Here is a 20,474-nt window from a genome sequence, read left to right on the forward strand (position 1 = left end):
AACTGGGATCCGCGGTCAGAGACCACATCAAGTGGCAACCCGTGGAGACGCACAACATGCAGCATAAATAATTCAGACAGGCGTCTGGCCGATGGCAGCCCAACCAGTGGAACGAAGTGCGCCATCTTCGAAAACCTGTCAACGACAACCCAGATGGCTGTCATCCCCGAGGATTTGGGCAAGTCCACCACAAAATCCATTGAAATGTGGGTCCATGGCTTAGATGGGATAGAGAGTGGATGTAGTGGGCCAACAGGAACCCCTCTAGGAGTCTTATTTCGGGCACAGATGTCACATGCCCGAACCCACTGATCCACATCCTTAGCCACCGAGGGCCACCACACCGCCCTAGATAGCAACTCCCGAGTTCTGGCAATACCCGGGTGACCTGCAGACTTCTTGGCATGGAATTCCAGGAACACTCGCTGTCTTAACCTAGGAGGCACAAACAAAAGACCTACCGGAAGGTCTGGAGGAGCCTGCTCCTGTGCTCTAAGGACTATTGATAAGAGGTCCTGGGTAATGCCCACTTTAATACATGATGGGGAAACAATGGGCAACGGCTCCTCGGTGGTCTCCTGGATTGGAGCAAAACTCAGCGAGAGCGCATCAGCCTTGATGTTTTTTGACCCAGGGCGATATGTTATCAAAAAATTAAAGCGAGCAAAAAACAAAGCCCATCGTGCCTGCCTGGCATTGAGACGCTTCGCTGACTCTAAATATGCCAGATTCTTATGGTCAGTGAGAATTGAGACCACAAACTTAGCCCCCTCAAGCCAGTGTCTCCACTCCTCGAGTGCATCCTTAATAGCCAACAATTCCCGGTTACCCACGTCATAATTCATCTCGGCAGGCGAAAATTTACGGGAAAAGTAAGCACAGGGATGAAGGCGATTATCTGACACTCCCATCTGAGAAAGCACTGCCCCAATACCCATCTCAGAGGCATCCACCTCCACCACAAAAGGACGCTCTGGATCTGGGTGTCGCAGCACCTTGGGCGAAACAAATGCCCTTTTGAGACGGGCAAAAGCCGCTTTAGCCTCACAAGACCAGTGAGCAACATCCGCCCCTTTCTTAGTGAGTGCCACCAAGGGCGCCACTATAGACGAAAATCCAGCGATAAATCGTCTATAAAAATTCGCAAAGCCCAGGAAACGCTGAAGCGCCTTCAAACTAGTGGGCTGCACCCAATCCAGGACTGCCTGTACCTTGGAACCCTCCATTTGGAAACCTTCTGGGGAGATAATATATCCTAGAAATGCGATTTGCTGAACTTCAAATTCGCACTTCTCCAGCTTCGCCCCAAGCCGGTGGTCTCTGAGTTTCTGGAGGACTAAGCGTACATGCTTCCGATGTTCCTCCAGGGAATGGGAGAAGATTAGGATGTCATCTAAGTATACAACTAAGAATCTATCCAAATATTCCCTGAGCACATCATTCATGAAATCCTGGAAGACTGCCGGGGCATTACAGAGCCCAAAAGGCATCACCAAATATTCATAATGCCCCGAGTGGGTATTAAAGGCAGTCTTCCATTCATCCCCCTCTCTTATTCGGATTAGATTGTACGCACCGCGTAGGTCAATCTTAGAAAAAATGGTGGCAGTACGAAGCTGGTCAAACAAGACCGAAATGAGAGGCAGTGGGTATGAGTTTTTAATCGTGATACGGTTCAATTCCCTGAAGTCGATGTAGGGTCGCAACGAACCGTCCTTTTTACCCACGAAGAAGAACCCCGACCCAACTGGAGACTGTGAAGGTCTGATAAATCCCTTAGCCAAGTTCTCCTGAATGTACTCTGCCATAGCCTGAGTCTCAGGACGTGACAGGGAGTACAACCTGCTCTTGGGAAGCTTAGCATTTGGCAACAAATCAATGGCACAGTCATAGGAGCGATGGGGAGGTAGTACCTCTGCAACTTTTTTGGAGAACACGTCCGCAAAATCTGCATAACACCCTGGCAATCCTGGCAAACTTAGCTGCGAGAACCTGACTGGAAGGCTCAAGCAACTCCTGAAACAATCAGTACTCCAACTAAGAATCTCCCCAGAGACCCAGTCAAATTGAGGATTGTGGGCCCTTAACCAGGGTAACCCCAACACCAATGGGGCAAAAGTACAGACAGTCACATAAAAGGACAATTTTTCAGAGTGTGTGGCTCCAATAAACAAAGAAATCTGGCTAGTGCAAGAGGTAATTTTACCTTGGGATAATGGTTCCCCGTTTAACCCACAAATCTCAATTTCCGATGCCAAGGGTACTAAGGGAACAGAGTGTTTCAGGGCGAATTGGCGGTCCATAAAAACCCCGTCGGCCCCACTGTCCACAAAGGCCTCAGTCTTGACAGTTTGACCGAGGATCTTCAAGGTCACCGGAATGATAAAAGTCTTCTTGGGAAATTCTGACTTCTGGCCTGACAGGATATTTCCCATCACCCTCAGGCCCTGAAGTTTTCCGGCTTTTCTGGGCATGATACTACCACATGACCTTTATTCCCACAGTACAAACACAACCCCTGCTGTCTCCTCCGCATCTTCTCACGCGAGGAGAGGCGGGTAGCCCCAATCTGCATAGGCTCCTCGGAAAATTCCTCAGAGTCTGAGGTTCCCTTGGGAAGGAAGGAAATCTCAGTCTCCCTTTCAAGCCTACGCTCTCTCAGCCGTCTATCCACCCGGATGGATAGCTGCATGAGCTGATCCAAGCTATCAGGCAAGGGATGTTGTACCAGTTGGTCCTTTATCTGGTTAGAAAGACCTCTTCGGTACTGGTGTCTCAGGGCTGGGTCATTCCACTGGGTATCATGGGCCAACCTCCGAAACTCCGTACAGTAAACCTCAACTGGCCTTCGCCCTTGCTTAAGGATCGAAATCTGAGCCTCGGCTGAGGCCGTCTTGTCAGGGTCATCATACAACATGCCCAGTGCCGTAAAAAAAGCATCAACACTTTTAAGCGACGGACAGTCAGGCTGCAACCCATATGCCCAGACCTGTGGGTCTCCTTGTAGCAAGGAAATCACTATGCCCACCCGCTGAATCTCCGACCCAGAAGACTGAGGCCTAAGCCGGAAGTATAGCTTGCAGCTCTCCTTGAAACAAAAGAACTGCGAGCGATCTCCAGAAAAACGATCCGGGAGATTTACTTTCGGCTCCTTAACCCCTGCAGGTGCTGCTGCTGCGGGAGCTCCGCCAGCAGCCTGGGAGGTGTGCATTTTAATGGACAAATCATTACATTTTTGAGTCAGGACCTGCACCTGATCAACCACCTGTTGCAACGTATTTTGAGGGGTATGCTCCATATTCCCACAAAATTTCAACAGGAGTATTGGGCTGCTGAATATGTTATGCACACCAGTGCCTGCAGGAAAGTACTGGTGTCAGGACTGTTATGCACTCCAGTGCCTGCAGGAATGTACTGGTGTTTGAACTGTTATGCAAAACAAATGGACTCACAGACAGACTAGGGAATATGACATAACGTACACAGAAGGTGGTAGGGTAACAAAATACACACAACGTGAACAGAGAAGCCCAGAGGCTAAGGAACTGGGTATCTCCCTTGTATTAGAACTGCTCAGATGTGAAAAGCAAGATGTTGTGTTTTAATACATAGAAAACCCGAAATGCTGTTGCTAAGGGCAACAGCAAAACCCTAAAGGGTTACCAACGGGTGTGGCAGTAAACTCCTTGGTCAGAGATGGAATGATAGACACAAGGAGATTCTCCACAATCCTAATTCTCACTTGCAGTGCACAGGTTCGGTTTACTGCCACTAAACTGACCCCTGACACCTAGCACAGTGAGACAGGATTAGACAGGCAAGTCTTAGAATACAGCCGCAAACTTGCTAAGTTCACAGAGTAGTAACAGAACCCCAGCAAGCTAAACGACTGACTCCAGTCTTACTGCTAGGTCTGGATTGGCAGAGTGTAATACCAAATCCCCAGGCCTATTTGCAGTAAGCAACAAACAAATACAAAGCTACACAGTACTGGCTAACTTTCAGAAACTGACTAACCAACAAAGATTCAGCAGCATCTGCTTACCTTGAAAAGAGGCCTTATAAAGCAGGTGCTGTCCACGCCCCACTCAGACCTCACAGACTGTGAGCACAAAAACCAGCACCGGATCCCCTGCCATGCACAGAGCCTATAACCACTGCACAGCAAAAGACCCGAACCGGAGTATCAGCTGCGCTCAGGTTACTCCGCTAGCACTTGTCTCCCGGTTGCCATGACGACGTGGCAGCACAGGGCAGGAGACCCTAACAGTACCACTCAATCAAATCCTGTCATTTTTCAAACACAGGCTGTAACATGGAAGTTAGGAGCTCCACTTTATCTCTCTCTTACAGTAGCTTTGATAAATCTCCTCCTCAGTCACTTGAGCGTCAGTTGCCATGTCTGTTGGCAGAGTGTACTGGGCTATCTGGTGCAGTGACATCAGTCCACACATTTAGCAACTTAAACAGTAATGCAGGTTTATTTAGTGTACACAGGTGACTCAGATGTAATACTGATATCAGTAATCAGGAGCCCATATATCACACAAGGCAACAGCATTAGGTAGTGGTACTTATCAGGAGATGTCTGTGGTAGTGAAGCATGGAGGACTGCACAGCTGTGCAGTCTGACTCCCACTGTAGAGAAGATGATGCATGCACTGGAACACTGTGAGTCTCTGTAGATCTGCTCCCAATCTCAGCTCTGTACACTTGTACACCAGGACTCTCTCTCCCTGAGATGTAGGAACAAGAACTTACATCATATATCTCCGCCTCCGAGTGACTCCTGACACTAGAGGTCTGACACTAGGGGATGCACCCATAGACTGGTAAAGATAAGGAGACAGGTACAGAGTGCACCATATCCTAACACTCCCCCTCGCTCAAGACTGTCTCTGGTCACAAGTTTAAAGAACATGACATTTTATCAAACAAATCAATTAAGTCACTCCTGTAACTGAAAACATAACGTGAAGCAAAAACAGTAAGAATAAATCAACATTAACCATATTCTAGTCCACATTCCATCAGGAATGCAAATAGCAAGTGTGATGACAGTCCTTTTGTCAACATGCTGGCAATATTTTCTTCGCTTGCAACATATTCCACATTGACGGACCTGTTTTCCACCAACTCATGAATTAAATGATGTCTTATAGCAATGTGCTTAGACCGTCCATGATGATTTGTGCTACAGGAAAGATCAATTGCTCCCTTGTTATCACACTTTAGGTTGATGATCTCACTGTGGTAAAGAAGACCTAATTCACATAAAGTCTCTTATCCAAAGATATATTTTGTTGTTGCTCCACTGCTTCAGTTAGTGGTGCTGTCTCATAGAATACCACATCTCTGGAATAAGAAGACGTTTACCTGTAACATCCCAAAGTCTGTATCCTTTGCTTTCGTCACAGTATCCGAGCATTATACATTCTGTGGATTTTGGATCAGGTTTTCTACTTTTCTCCTTTGGTATATGTGCAAAAGTTTTGCTGCTGAAGACACGAAGATGACTGATACTTGGCTTTTTCGTGGAACACGCCTCCAGTGGTGTTTTACCTTTGACGGCCACTGTAGGTGCACAATTTTTTAGGTATAATGCAGTAGATACTGCTTTTGCCCAAAATTTATTTTCCAGGCCAGCAACACTTAGCATACTCCGTGCTCTCTCAACAATATTACGGTTTGCCCGCTCACTCATGCCATTCTGTTCCGGTGTGTAGGCAATTGTTAGCTGATGCTTTATGCCATATTTCCTAAAGAATGTGGCTAAGACTTTGTCATCATATTCTCCACCGTTGTCTGATCTCATGGTCTTTAGTTTCAGACCTGTCTGATTCTCCAGCAGGTTTTTGTACTCCACAATTTTGTTGACAACTTCACTTTTCTCCTTAAGAAAGTACACATGTGTCATTCTTGTGGCTTCATCAATGAGAGTCATGAAATACCTGTAGCCACTGATTGATTCTTTCTCCATTGGATCACACAAGTCTGTGTGCACTAGAGCTAACGGTGTCTCTGCTCTACTAACTGACTTTGAAAATGGATTGCGAGTTTACTTGCCTTTTATGCAACTCTTACAGTTGGGTCTTTCAGCGTTGCTCATGGTGATCCCTGTTACCATTCAATCTAGCAGTTTCTGGATGTTGTCATAACCCAGATCACCCAAGCATTTGTGACACTGCTCCATTGACTATTTTTCATCAGTAGCCATCAATGCATTACACTTATCAGTGTCCAGAACATATAGTTGGTGTCACCAGGTTGCTGAAGCAATAACAGTCTCTCTTTTATTCTGCACCATACATTTGCTCTTCTGAAATTGGATTTTGTAGCCTTTTTTTCTCTAGGACACTGATAGCAATGAGATTACTTCCTAAATCAGGCACGTACAACACATCTTGGATATCTGTCTCACTTCCAATTCTTAAACGTACTGTGATTGTCCCAGCTTGTAATGCAGTAAGGGCCTTATTTCCAATCCCTGTAACTGTAGTGAGAACGCACAGTGTTAATGAATTGAACCAATGCTTATTGCAACTGAAATGTCTAGTGGCCCCCAAGTCCATGTACCAGCAATCCTTCCTGTGACTGTCTGCTACATTCAGTGCTGACTCATCTGGCTTGTCACGCTGCTTCTGCGCACCACTGGAATTTCTCATTCTGCAATCTGAATCTTTATGTCCTGTCTTATGACATACAAAACACTTGAATTTGTGCTTTCTGGACTTTGTGCCCTTTATGATCAAGACAGAACCCTCAGCTATGGTCTCGAAAGGAATATATTCTTGGAACTGCAGCAACTTGGCTTTTACAATCTCCATTGTTAGTTTAGTGTCGTTTGACTCTTAACGCAACCACCAAAAAAATCAAATTCTGGCATCAGATCCTGTAACATAGCCATTGCGACCTCTTCCTCATCCACTTCTGCCCCCACAGATGCCAACTGCTGAGCTATCAACAATAACTTATCAATGTAATCATTAATGTCCTTGCAGGCACTCAGTTTCGTTCCATATAGCATGTGTCTTAAACTTATCCTTCTCATTAGACCTTTATCTTCATATGCATTTTGCAGGGCTGTCCACATGTCCTTAGCTGACACTTTCCCATTGAGTATTGAATAGACATGCTAAACCTATCGTCCCGATGACTCTGTCTATGTCATCTGGGTTTGGGCCTGCTCCCGGGTCTATAATAGCCTCCCACACCTTTTCCCACTTAAGCTGCATGTCCATGGCAAACTTCCATTAAGCATAGTTCTCTGAACCTTTCAGCTTAGCAAAGTTTATGCTGTGTCCTGTGCTATACATCCTTTCTGCACTTGTATAAAATGTCACTTTACAACTAAGTAATAAATTAAAAATTTGTCCCCATGTAATAAAATAAATTTAAATCTTCATTCACAATGACTCTAGATTTCTCATTCATATGAAAGAAAAACAAATATATAGTTTATCTTACGCTTAAGCATAACAAAAACACACGTAGGAGGGTCATTGGCTGACCTGATTATTCATTCTGCCTGTTCAAACCTGACTTTAACCTTTTACAAAGGATGGATTGTGTAGCAATACAAGGTATAATGTTCACCCAATATGTCTGGGAACACTGACTTGTGAAAATCTATACAGATCAAGTGGTCAGCATTAGTGATTAGTCTGCTAGCAGATGCTTTAAACATGTAACATAATAGTACAGTTCATTAGAGATAAACAATAGTTATATTTAAGACTAGCATATGTAACACATAATGTAATGTTCAACTGCTACTGTAATTGCTTAAAAAAACCGTAATCACTTTTCTTTTGTAGTGTCAACACTTCACTGACCTGAAATTCTTTTATGCAAGCGCACACACATTTGGATGGCAAGCCATAATCCTTTACAGGAAGAATTTTTTGCTCTGGATTCTGAGTGGATCAGGGATGACTGGGTAATTGTATGGCTAATGATCAGGTCACGAATTTGAAGCAATAACACAAAAAACAAAATATGTTATGGGTGTTGGATTTTAAAATGATTTATAGACAGTGTACCTAGGACAAGGAATTTCTCTTTTAAGATATCGCACCGCTTCTTCATCTTGCAAGATAATCGGGATTTAATACAACTGAAGATGGAAATATCATGTGCTTATTCACTACTTTAGGATAAATCAAATAGGGAACTAAGGACCTTATACAGAGATGAACGCAGATCTCTGCATATGCAGCCCGATCTGCGTTCATCTCCTCACACAGGGCAAGGCCGTCCAGCATGTGAGAGGCTGCCCATAGATGCGTCCGCAATGAGATTTTGGATGCATCAGAACTAAGGTTGACCCCTGTCAGGCAGTCTGCCGCCATTTTTCTATTGGAGCGGATGCGTGTGACATCATGCAGCCGCCCTGAAAATGGTCCCAGTCCACCCCCATTCAGAATGCTCCACCCCCCAATGCCCCGACGATGATGCCCCCCAACGGCCTCCGCTGTCAGTCACACTGGATGCAGCCGCTGTGTGCGAATGCGCGGCTGCATCCAGGTCTGAATAACTCCCTAAGCCATACTTACTGTATATGCTTTTCATGGTTATGGTTTAATGGGTCCACCTAATTAAGGTCGACAATTAATAGGTCGACCACTCTTGGTCAACATGGACATGGTTGACATGGGGAAAATGTCGACAAAATGCAATTGGCAATATGGGAGAGGTCGACCCATGAAAAGGTTGACATGGCATTTTTGACTATTTTTGGTGTTGTTTTTTGTGTAACATGACCAGCAACCCCAATTACTGCACAAACGTATTCCAGGTGGATGGAAGTATGAAAAAGTTACAAATAAAAAAAGGATAAAAAAGTAATGTTGACCTTTTTATGTGTTGACCTTTCCTGTATTGACCATTTTAATGCGTCAACATTTTCCCATGTCGACCTTGTCCATGTCAACCAAAAGTGGTCAACCTTTGACTTTTGACCTAAGTACTGTCGACCTACAATCCGGATACCACTTTTCATAAGGGAATCTGTATAGGGTGCACAGTGATGCCATTCCCATCATCATTCTCCCCTGCAAAATGTGTCAGTCCCCAAGACATTAAAGATGATTATGCAAAGAGTATGAATTAAACAGCTGAAGAATGCTATATTATAATTAGGTAAGATATAAAAATGACACTTCAGATAAATCAGATTGCAGAGTTCTCTAATAAAAATGAGGCTCTAACAAGCAAATACAAAAATATTGTAAAAAAAATATATTGAAACAAAAACTTAAATAAACAGGATGTTGGTGTACACAGTAACCTGGCTTTGTCTTTTTGTATTCAAAATCACAACACAATTGTTGTCAAAACACATCTGAGTCTATGGATAATTTCAATGTGACTATTGGTGCGCTAACAACAAAAACCACATTCAAATTACATAACGGCCAGTGCGCTAATTTTCCATTCACCAAAAGATCCCCATATTACAATATATAGGGGTATATTCAATTCAAGTCGAAAGCTGCCGCCTGTCGGAATGACATCAGTTTTCGCCTTTTTTAGGTCGGAAAGGGGTTTCCGACCTATTCAGTATACCCCAAAAATTATCCGATAAGTCGGGGAACTCAACTTGTCGGAAAGCACGTGGATTGACAGAATAGCTGCCGATATGGGTGCTTCTGTCGGAAATGGGGCCAAATCCGACAGATTTTGGCCCCCTTTCCAACCATCTCAGTCTGACTTTAAAAAAAGTTGGATTGAGATGAGGAACACGAGGGAGCTGAGAGGAGGAGATGTGGAGACGGAGGGGGGACGAGACGGGGGAGAGCCGCGAGGAGACGGGGGAGAGCAGCGCTACAGCTGCGGCTACAGCAGTGTATCAGGAGGATGTGTCACAGCCGCTGCTCACAGCAGCATCCACCCAGCTCCAGCAAGCGAGACCTCACTTGCAGGAGCCAGGTGGATGCTGCTGTGACACATCCTCCTGCTACGCTTGCTGGAGCCGCTGCTGTAGCGCTGCTCTCCCCCGTCTCCTCGCGGCTCTCCCCCGTCTCCCAGCGGCTCTCCCCCGTCTCAGCTCCCTCATCTCAATTCGACTTTTTTTAAAGTCAAATTGAGATGCCCATTGATTAGCCCTTGTCGGATCTATTCCGACAAATGCATGTCGGAATGGATCCGACTTCGATTGAATATACCCCATAGTGTTCAAAACAGCTAACTCCAGTCTCCTGACTATATAACAGTTTCCTAATTTAATTATTATTGGAAAATTGCAAAAAAAAAAAAAAGGTGGATGTGTCCATTAAAAATAATTATCACAATTGTTCTGCCTCAGAAAGAGCAAAATAGATTAACCTGTATTGCTAGAGGTGTACAATAAACACTGAGTCCCTTACCACAATGTAATTCTCCCAAATCAAATGCTGCTCTCCAGAAATATGAAAGTCTATTAAGAGAGTAAACTTGTTATTGGAAAGATAATACTCACTAATAGGTCTCCTGGGAGATCAGAGGGATGTGGTTATTTTACAAGCACTTGCTTCTTCATATCCAGCTTCCACGGAAGATTTCAAGGAAGCAAAGTATTACTTTAGGAAGGTAGGAAGGTTCAATCATTAGATATTATGATATAAATAATGTACGATGGAAAAGTCATTATGAAATATGTAATATGAACAGTTCATGAGTTTGAATGGAAGTGCTTTGTCACAATAGGACTGCTTTCAATGTAATATTCACACTTCAGTTGATACACTATTAATAAAGGAAGTGAAGAGAATGCTGACATTTTCCTGATTTTTTTTGAATGGTGAAGAGGAACACAATGGTTCTAAAAAGCATGCAAAGATTACCAAACCTAAATTCCCTATGTCCAGAGTGAGTAATAACAGCAGATGTTAGAAAGACACTGCATGCTTCTTATTAGTAAAACGTACAGGTATAAAATGAATAAATTAATACAAAGAAAAAAAAAACAGTGCATATACAGTAATTGTACTTACACCAAGGGAAAAGTAAAATTATTTATATATACAGTATCTATCTATCTATCTATCTATCTATCTATCTATCTATCCTACAGTATATAAAATAATGCTGCTCCTCACCTTTGTGGTGTTACCAGTGGTCACTGGAGGGCACCTTACAGAGCTCCATTTGGGACACCACCCAATGTACGCTGCACCCTCCACCATACACTGCCCTTATATACACTGCACCCCGATCCTCTTCCATATTCTGCAACCACCACCATATACTGCTCTTATACACACACTGACCCCTATACCCCTAAATAGAAAGGGCACCTATATACAGGACATACCCCCTCCTCCATATACCGCTCCCTCCATATACCACATACTGTGCACCTCTCCCTTCCATATAGTATGCTGCAACCCCAAGTTACTTGCCATCCCGGGACTCAGCAACAAGTAGCAGCCATAACCATTAAATGGATCCAGGAGCCACCAGACGGCCCCGCAGTACTCAAAGTGGTGGCACATGTGGCCTCTTACCGGGGAGGGGAGATGAATCAGTCTGTCAGGAAGGGATGACAGCCAGTGTGGGGTGAGCAGTGCGGTGACTAGGAGCAGGAGGGGATCGGTGCTGGGAATGCCAATGATGCGGGTAAGGAGGGGGCAGATAACTGTCTCAGCTGCTTTATATATACTGCACTCCGATGGAGGGGCGGGGTCCTGTGCTCACCCCTACCACACCCCAGAAAGGCCATTCCCAGATCGCTCCAATCAGCTGCAGGTGGCTACTGGCCTCCCTTACCCCCAGACTGAATGGTAGCTGGGGACTGGTGAGCATATATACAGTATATATATATATATATATATATATTTTTTTTTTTTAAACAAATAATAACTTTAGGTACGATAAGAAAGATACTAACTAAAGAGCATGCACATGATAAGGGCATACCAGCCCACAATCATGTGCATGATCTTTTCCATCAATGACACTTTGCCTTCTACTGCTGCCACCAGCACTGATCAGGTACAGCAGTACAGAAAGGGCAGCGACTGTGGGCCTGATTCATATTTGTAAGTAAAGCAAAAAAAGCATGTAACTTTGTGTCTGGAACAAAAGTGTTGCAATGCAAGAGTAACTAATACATTTATATTTTTTCTGTGCTGGGTAAATAATGGCTATTATTGCATGTAGCCCACAAATCTTAGACAGCTTTATTTTTACACTGCAAGTTAGATTTCAGTTTCTATGGACACATCCAGCCCAAATCTAAATATATCTGCACATGTTACATCTGACCCGCCTGCACTGCAAAATGTGTCTCAATGCCCTGTGTCTCAAGACTACCATGTGTCTGCGAACCTCAAATCTTTTTGAGCCAAGACCATTAAACTAATGATCACAAGCAAACCAGCAACACTAGAGTTGTATTATTGCTAGTCTGGGCCTGTTGGGTGAATATAGTTCCTCTAATTGCAGTGGGTGACCTCTTATCAACTTTATATTTACCTAGCACATACATATGTTTCTTATGTCCCTTCAATGGTGCCTCTGCGTCCAATGTAAACAACTCCAAATTGTGTGATCTTAATTATTATGGGGATACCAAAAAATAGAACCAATATGTTGTCAACCAACAAACAAATACAATAGCGGTTTATGTAGCATAAAATACAAATTAGGGAGATGTTCATGGCCGCATGGTAGCTGAAAGTAGTATACTGTACAATATATCTACAGCTTTCATACAATGTGGACTGGCTTCCTCCATTCATTTACTGTATTTAAACAGAATCACAACTCACCTGGATCTCCAAACACACTATAAAAAAGTATAATTTCTAAGCATGTATGCCAAGATTGTTAATTTTATAGGTATGTTTTTGTTGTTGTAGTGATATGTCCTGATGAAAATGCTCAAATAAAGAGGCATCGAAACATTGACTACTACACACTGGCTGTGATTGGAGTTATTTCTCAAAAGCTTGGAGTGCTGCTATTGTGAAGGACCATATATATATATATATATATATATATATGGATCGGCACAACCAATAAATTGATAATATTCAAAATTGATTCCACCATATTAAAGTGCTTCCAATAGGTGCTCAAGCCAGCAGATACATTGCATGTCCAAAGTAGCAGTGTGTATAAGCATGTTACCCCTCGGGAGATATTCCTCCAGTACCCCTAACAGCCATTCCAGTGTGGATGCACCTTTCTCAAAGGGTGTACAAAGTGTAATGGTCAGTTGAGCATTTAAATAACCAAAGAACCATGTCTCTCACCTGTGGTCTGATTGTGTCCACCCCTCGGTCACTCCATGTTCCCCCGCTGCTCCCGCCATCGTTCCCTGCCATGGAGTCGCCGCCTCCGCAATGACGTCAGCGGTCGGAACCAGTAAGCAGGGAAACATTGCAGGGACATTACAGATGGTTCCCGGGTGCCGGAAGTCAGTGGCCGGAAGTCATGGTAACCATGATTACTTGCACATCCAGAGCCGCTGTGAAATAGATACATGTAAATATAATCAAAATCACTAATCAGACCAATTTAGTCTGAAATAGATTATACAAAATAATTCAAGGTATAATATACATTAGAGGCAAGTGAATAGAACAATTTACTAATAAATACGGTCCGCATAGTAGTTTATTTCAAATTCCGGTAATCATAGTTACCTAAAATATACAAATTATTCACGGATCCAATATTCATATAGCCACTAATGATAATATCACTTATATTACATGAAGCAATTCAGAAAACGGGTACTATACCCATCAATTAGAGCCACCATTATTACCTATTCACAAAAAAATAAACTCATGAGAAATAAAACCTAAAGAACAACAATACACACACACATATAGAATCTGAATTAAGGGCAAGGAAATCAATCATGGTTGAGCATTTCACTTTACCTAGGTCCTATCAGGTTCACCACAAAAATACTGACATATTGAACTCTTCCTTTAGACCCATCGGGGTCAATGTTTTCAAATTGTATATCCACTGACATTCACGCTTAAGCAAGAGCTTGTGTCTATCACCTCCTCTTTGTAATGGAGGAATATGATCGATCGGCATAAAGCAAAAGTCTTATGGTATGTCCTGCTGAGACAAAATGTTTGGCAACCAGAAGGAGGCTATTCTGGTCAGTGGGGTTTTTTAAATAGAGTGGTTTCAAATTGTCCATTATTACATGAAATAGACACATCCAAAAACTGTATCATAGTGCTACTAGCTAAATAGGTAAACCTGATGGACCCAGGTATTTTATTGAGGGAATCCACAAAATCCCTAAGCATATTCTCAGTTCCAGTCTACAACAGAAATAGGTAATCTATGAAATGTGCATTTAAAGCAATAAAGTGAAAAAAAATTTGATTCACCATAATATACTGCCTTTCATAGTAATACATAAAGAGATTAGCATACGTTGGGGCCATGTTTGACCCCATCGCTGTCCCCTTAAACTGTAGATAAAAAGTGTTGTCAAAAAGAAAGTAATTTTTATGGAGAATCAGCTCAATCATGAATAATAAAAATTCAGATGGTGAACCTACATAGTGTGGACTGGAACTTATGGTATGCCGAATTGCCTGTATCCCCTCAGTGTGATCAGTGTTTGTTTACAAGCTTGTTACATCAAGTGTTACTAAATAACAACCAGCAGGTGGTGAACCAAATAAGGATAATTTATTAAGAAAATCAGTTGTGTCTCTCAACCAGTAAGGGGTATGTTGAACCACTTGTTGTAAATGGAAATTTATATACTGAGATAATGACTGACATAAAGATCCCATAGATGATATAACGAGTCTGCCAGGCGGTGTGGTCATAGACTTGTGTATCTTTGGCAATATATAGCGTAGGGGGATTTTAGGGAATTCCCGAGTAAGAAATTCCACAGTTTGTATATCAATCCACCCATTCGTGAAACCTATTTGAATAATGCCATCTATTTCTCTGTTGTACTTATCGGTAGGATAAAACAATTTCTTGTAACATAGCGTCTGATAACTGTCTCACCACTTTGTTAATGTAATCAACCCTGTTCATAATAACAATTCCGCCGCCTTTATTGGCGGGTTTTATTATTATCTCATGATTTTCCCTCAATGTGCGTATAGCTACCTTCTCTTTCTGGATAATGTTTGAATAATGCATCTTGGTATTATGCATAAGGGGAATGATATCGTTTTTAACTAGCCTCATAAAGGTTTCAATTGAGGAATTATCCGAGGGAGGATCAAAGGTGCTGGATTTTTTGAAAGGTACAGTACTTTTATTGATGGTCCCACCTGTGTGTTTGGAAAATAAATCTTTGAGGCATAACTGGCAATGGAATTTATATAATTCAACCTCACAGTCAAAGGGCTTTTGTCTAAAGGTTTGTACAAAAGACAGGCCTTTATTAAGTACAGATAATTCTGATGTTGAAGGAGTATATTCAGAGATGTTAAATACCACTATTTCTTTTTCTTGTCCTTTCCCCTCTGATTTCCTCCTCCTGATGCCCCCTCTCCTGCAGGGTTTCTTTCTTTTAACCTGCTCCTTTTGGCGACTTTGTCCCCTAAAAAAGAACTTTTAACTGATTGATCAGAGTCACTGGGAGACGTATTAGAATCAATACAGTACCAGTGAAATGTATATCCTGTCTCCTTCTATTCCCAAAACTTACCTCTCCAATGTCGTCTAATGGTATGTCCTACAAGCCATGGGTATACTCTGGATTCCCTAAAATCCTCCCTCACTTTCCTGTATTTGCTTTTTTTAAAGCCAACAATTCTGTCTTAAACAAAGTGACTGAATCCTCTAATTTGGTTAACCACTCATTGCTGGTGTCAGATTTCAGGGTTTCAATGCCCAATAGATTCACACAACACAATTTCTTTTTTGACACTCTATATCAAAATTTACTTGCTGTATTACCAAGATCATTAAATCACGGCTACACTGATTCAATATTAAGCACCATTGCTTGCAGAATTCTTTATTCAAATGTCCAAGCGTAGGATGATGTTTAATTCTGAAGCCCCTCAGTTTGAGGTTGTCCTTGTGATATTGGGATAATGTTAAACCGTGCAATTCTAATTCAATCAACTTTTTCCGCAGCTTCAATAAATCAGAGTATACCTCCGCTGGACTATCGGTGTCAAAGGCAAGTTTTTCAGTGTTAGTGAACAGTATTTTAGAGATATCCTTTTTGGTGAACCTTTTAGTGCCAGTTATATCCCCGACATCCAGATCCATTGGTACGAGACAATAAGAAAACTAAAAAAAATACACAATAATTAAAAAAATAATGTCACTTAAAATAATTGCGTGGTGCTAGTGCAATATCCAAAGCAGGTTTGGTACATATATGTCTCTGAGAACTGCACACATCACTTGTTAACATACATAGGGTGCTCAATCCAATATGATTTCATAGATAACTCTTCATCCTCACATGCAGCAATGCTCAGTAAGTAGAAGGGATCGGCACAACCAATAAATTAATAAAATTCCACATTTATTACATCATATTAAAGTGTTTCCAATAGTACTCAAGCCAGCAGATACATTACATGTCCAAAGTAGCAGCGTGTATAAGCATGTTACCGCTCGGGAGACATTCCTCCAGTACCCCTGACAGCCGTTTCAGTGCAGATGCACCTTTCTCAAAAGGTGTACAAAGTGTAATGGTCAGTTGAGCATTTAAATAACCAAGAACCATGTCTCTCACCTGTGGTCTGATTGTGTCCTCCAAACCTCGGTCACTCCGTGTTCCCCCGCTGCTCCCGCCATCGGACCCTGCCGCGGCGCCGGCGCCTCCGCAATGACATCAGTGGTCAGAAACAGTAAGCAGGGAAACAGTGCGGGGACATTACAGATGGTTCCCGGGTGACAGAAGTCAGTGGCCGGAAGTCATGGTAACCCTGACTACCTGCACATCGAGAGCCACTGTGAAATAGATGCATATAAATATAATCAAAATCACTAATAAGACCAATTTAGTCTGAAATAGATTATACAAAATAATTCAAGGTATAATATACATTAGGTGCGAGTGAATAGAACAATTTACTAATAAATATGGTCTGCATAGAAATTTATCTCAAACTCCGGTAACCATAGTTACCTTAAATGTACAAATTATTCACGGATCCAATATTCATATAGCCACTAATGATAATATCACTTACATTACATGAATCAATTCAGAAAATAGGTACTATACCCATCAAATAGAGCCACCATTATATCCTATTCACACAAAAAAAATAAACTAATGACAAATAAAACATAAAGAACAACAACACACACATATAGAATCTGGATTAAGGGAAAGGAAATCAATCATATGTAAGCATATCACTATGTCTGGGCCCTATCAGGTTCATCACAAAAAAAAAAAAATATATATATATATATATATATATATATATATGATCAGATGAAAGTAACCAGCACCTATTAATGCCAAAAAAAGGAGGAGAGATATGGTTGAGTGAACTAGATACTGGGAGGATGATAAAAAGAGAAACTTATCTCAATAAAGGAATCTTCAGTCCTCAGACCGATGACGATTCATGATAATATGCAAAAAAAAAGAAGCAAAAAATGGAGTGTAACGTCTTAACCTGCATGCATTCATAACACTTTGCTAGTAAGTGGGTGTTAATGGGGATCATGATGAAGTCTTGCTTGTAAAGACGAAACGCGTCAGAAAACCACCCTGGACCTCCTTATGATGGACAGATAAGCTTTTAAAAACTTTTATTTTTTGTACGTGTGATACCTGCTCAAAACTACCCTGGATTATTTGTGTATTTTTTAATTAAACATATGTGTACTATCTTGCTATAATACTGTGGAGTGTGATATTTTGGGATTACTCTAGAACCCATTAACACCCACTTACTAGAAAAGTGTTAGGAATGCATGCAGGTTAAGACATTACACACCATTTTTTGCTTCTTCTTTTTTGCATATTATCATCAATCATCATTGGTCTGAGGACTGAAGATTCCTTTATTGAGATAAGTGTCTCTTTTTATCATCCTCCCAGTATCTAGTTCACTCAACCCTATCTCTCCTCCTTTTTTTTTGGCATTAATGGGTGCTGGTTACTTTCATCTGATCATATTTTATTTTTATATTGGTTATCAGCAGCCACTCATGATATAGAGGAATGCATATAAAGAGACCGTTTTTATGAAAACATTTATTGAATTAAATATATTGTTGCAGACTATAACTGACCACCTTGTGCGCACATCAATACATTTACTACATATATATATATATATATATATATATATATATATATATATCTTGCCTGAGATCTAACATACACTATATTGGAAATTCGGAATCTCTGTAACACATTCACCTCAATTGAAAGTTCCATTGGACGTACACTGTAGGTTACAGTGCTGATGGACAATGCAAATGGCAAGTAAGATACAGTGTTTGTGCTAACACTTTTGATACTGTTGTTTTTTTTCTGCATTATATTATATAGTCCAAAACTATTGTGTTATTTTTTTTACTAACAAGTGATGGAAGAGCAGTAATAACAACTGTGTTGAATACTGTAACATCACTAATTTATAAATAATATATCAGGACAATTTAAGAATTACTTAGCTTGAAAAATAGCTATGAAAGAGGTTTATCTTTTTCTGTCTTCTTTACATTTACCATAACATAGGTTTCAGGTAACGCAGACATTCAGTTAGATTTTATTTCCATCAATTTATATTAAGTTTTGGAATTTCTTCTGCACAGCTTGCTCTGTGATGTTCCATTCAATGACTGTCTTTCTACTTTCTATAATTAAACATCATGAAATGTTCCATAATTCAGCCCCTGCTGTAAAATCAAGCTTGCCCTGCATTACTATGCTGAAAGCTTTTAAAAATTAATTTGCGCTCCTTTAGAACTCAAGACTTTGTCTTTACATTAAAAGGCAAAAATATGCAACCCTTGGTTTCTTTATGACCCTGAATTGAATTTTAATGGTGATATAAGTGTGGTTTGTCAGATTACCTTTTATTGCCTTAGCAACATTGCCCTCCCTAGACCTCAGTAGAATTGTATTGCCATTGAAAATTCAATGCATTTCTCAATTATGTCTCATGTTTGGAATTTTAATTTCCTTTTCCAGCAGGCACTATTTGTCCACGATCATCAGGACTCAGTTATCAGTTATTTTGCATGAATGAATACTGAAATCAGGACTTACATAATTCCACATAGATGACTTCTTTTCTTGTTATGTAGCTCATCGCTGTGGTTCACATTAATATCTACCGGATCTTAACATTTGGCATGCCCAATTCATCATGGATATTTTAAAATGGGCGTTCTAAGCAAGGATTTATGTTTCTTCACTGTTATCCCTTAGTAAACAGCAGACATTATCATAAGTGGGTAGTCGGTGATATACTGCAGAATGTACGAGAGGTTTAGACAACTTGTGAGTCTTCAGGTAGTTTAGTACTACAAATCAACATCTTGTAGTCTATGGCTGATCAAGTTTCATGTCAAAGTATTTTGGGAAGATCACAGAGCGTTGCTTTAGAGGAAAGCATCTGATTAATTTTTTTTGCATTCCTATACTGTCCTATTCTCACAACAAACTAGATACTGCCTGCAATGTCTGCTTTGGCTTCACAGTATATGTAGTGGTGTATATATGTTTACATATGTGTGAAAAATACAGTACCATATTGTACCATGCAATCACTCTCCAATGTAGTAATGCTCCAAAGAAATGTTTGCCATGATTGTGGATCAACTCTCTATCCAGCAGTTACCTGGTAGAATTATGGAAGCTTCTCAAGTAGAACATTGATACATCTTTATGTGAAAGCATGGGTTTCTCCATAGGGAATTTTTGTTGGGTTGCTATATTGGTGCAAATCCAACATATAAGCAGCTGCAACCTTTTTCAAGATGACTGTCCTGGCAAAGTGGTTAAGTTGAACTTTTTCTTTAAATTTAATTGTACTGTTCCCGATCCTCTACCTTATTGGTCATTGTGTGCCCTTGTTAACCAAATTATTTGATCTCCATCTGTATGGGTAACAATACAGATGAAGAGCAGCATTTGATACACTAGATCCCATTCTCTATGGTTTGAGGGAGCCTGCCTGATTACACCATATGGCGCAGAGAAACATGCACCGCCCTGTCAGTAAAGTAGATGCATTGGGGCTGATGAAGAGTAGGGTGGATTACAATCACCTTTGCAGATGGATCTAGTGTGTTTAACCACTGTACGTACTGGAGTTTCAGAATGTTAATGTTTAGGGTTTAGGAATAATACAGTATATGCGCATACGAGGTGGGGCTATTAATTAACAAGACTGTACTTGGAAAAAATAAAACCATACCACAAGAGTTAAAAGGGAGTGAGGGAACATTAACCCTGGACTATTCCAAGACGGTTTTGCAAGTTTCACCCCTCTCGCACAGGCAGCTGTCACACTGTGTTCATAGAAGTTGTGTTCATAGAAGTTGTGTTT

The sequence above is a fragment of the Pseudophryne corroboree genome, chromosome 12 (genome assembly GCF_028390025.1).
Source record: "Pseudophryne corroboree isolate aPseCor3 chromosome 12, aPseCor3.hap2, whole genome shotgun sequence".
Classification (NCBI taxonomy): Eukaryota; Metazoa; Chordata; class Amphibia; order Anura; family Myobatrachidae; genus Pseudophryne; species Pseudophryne corroboree.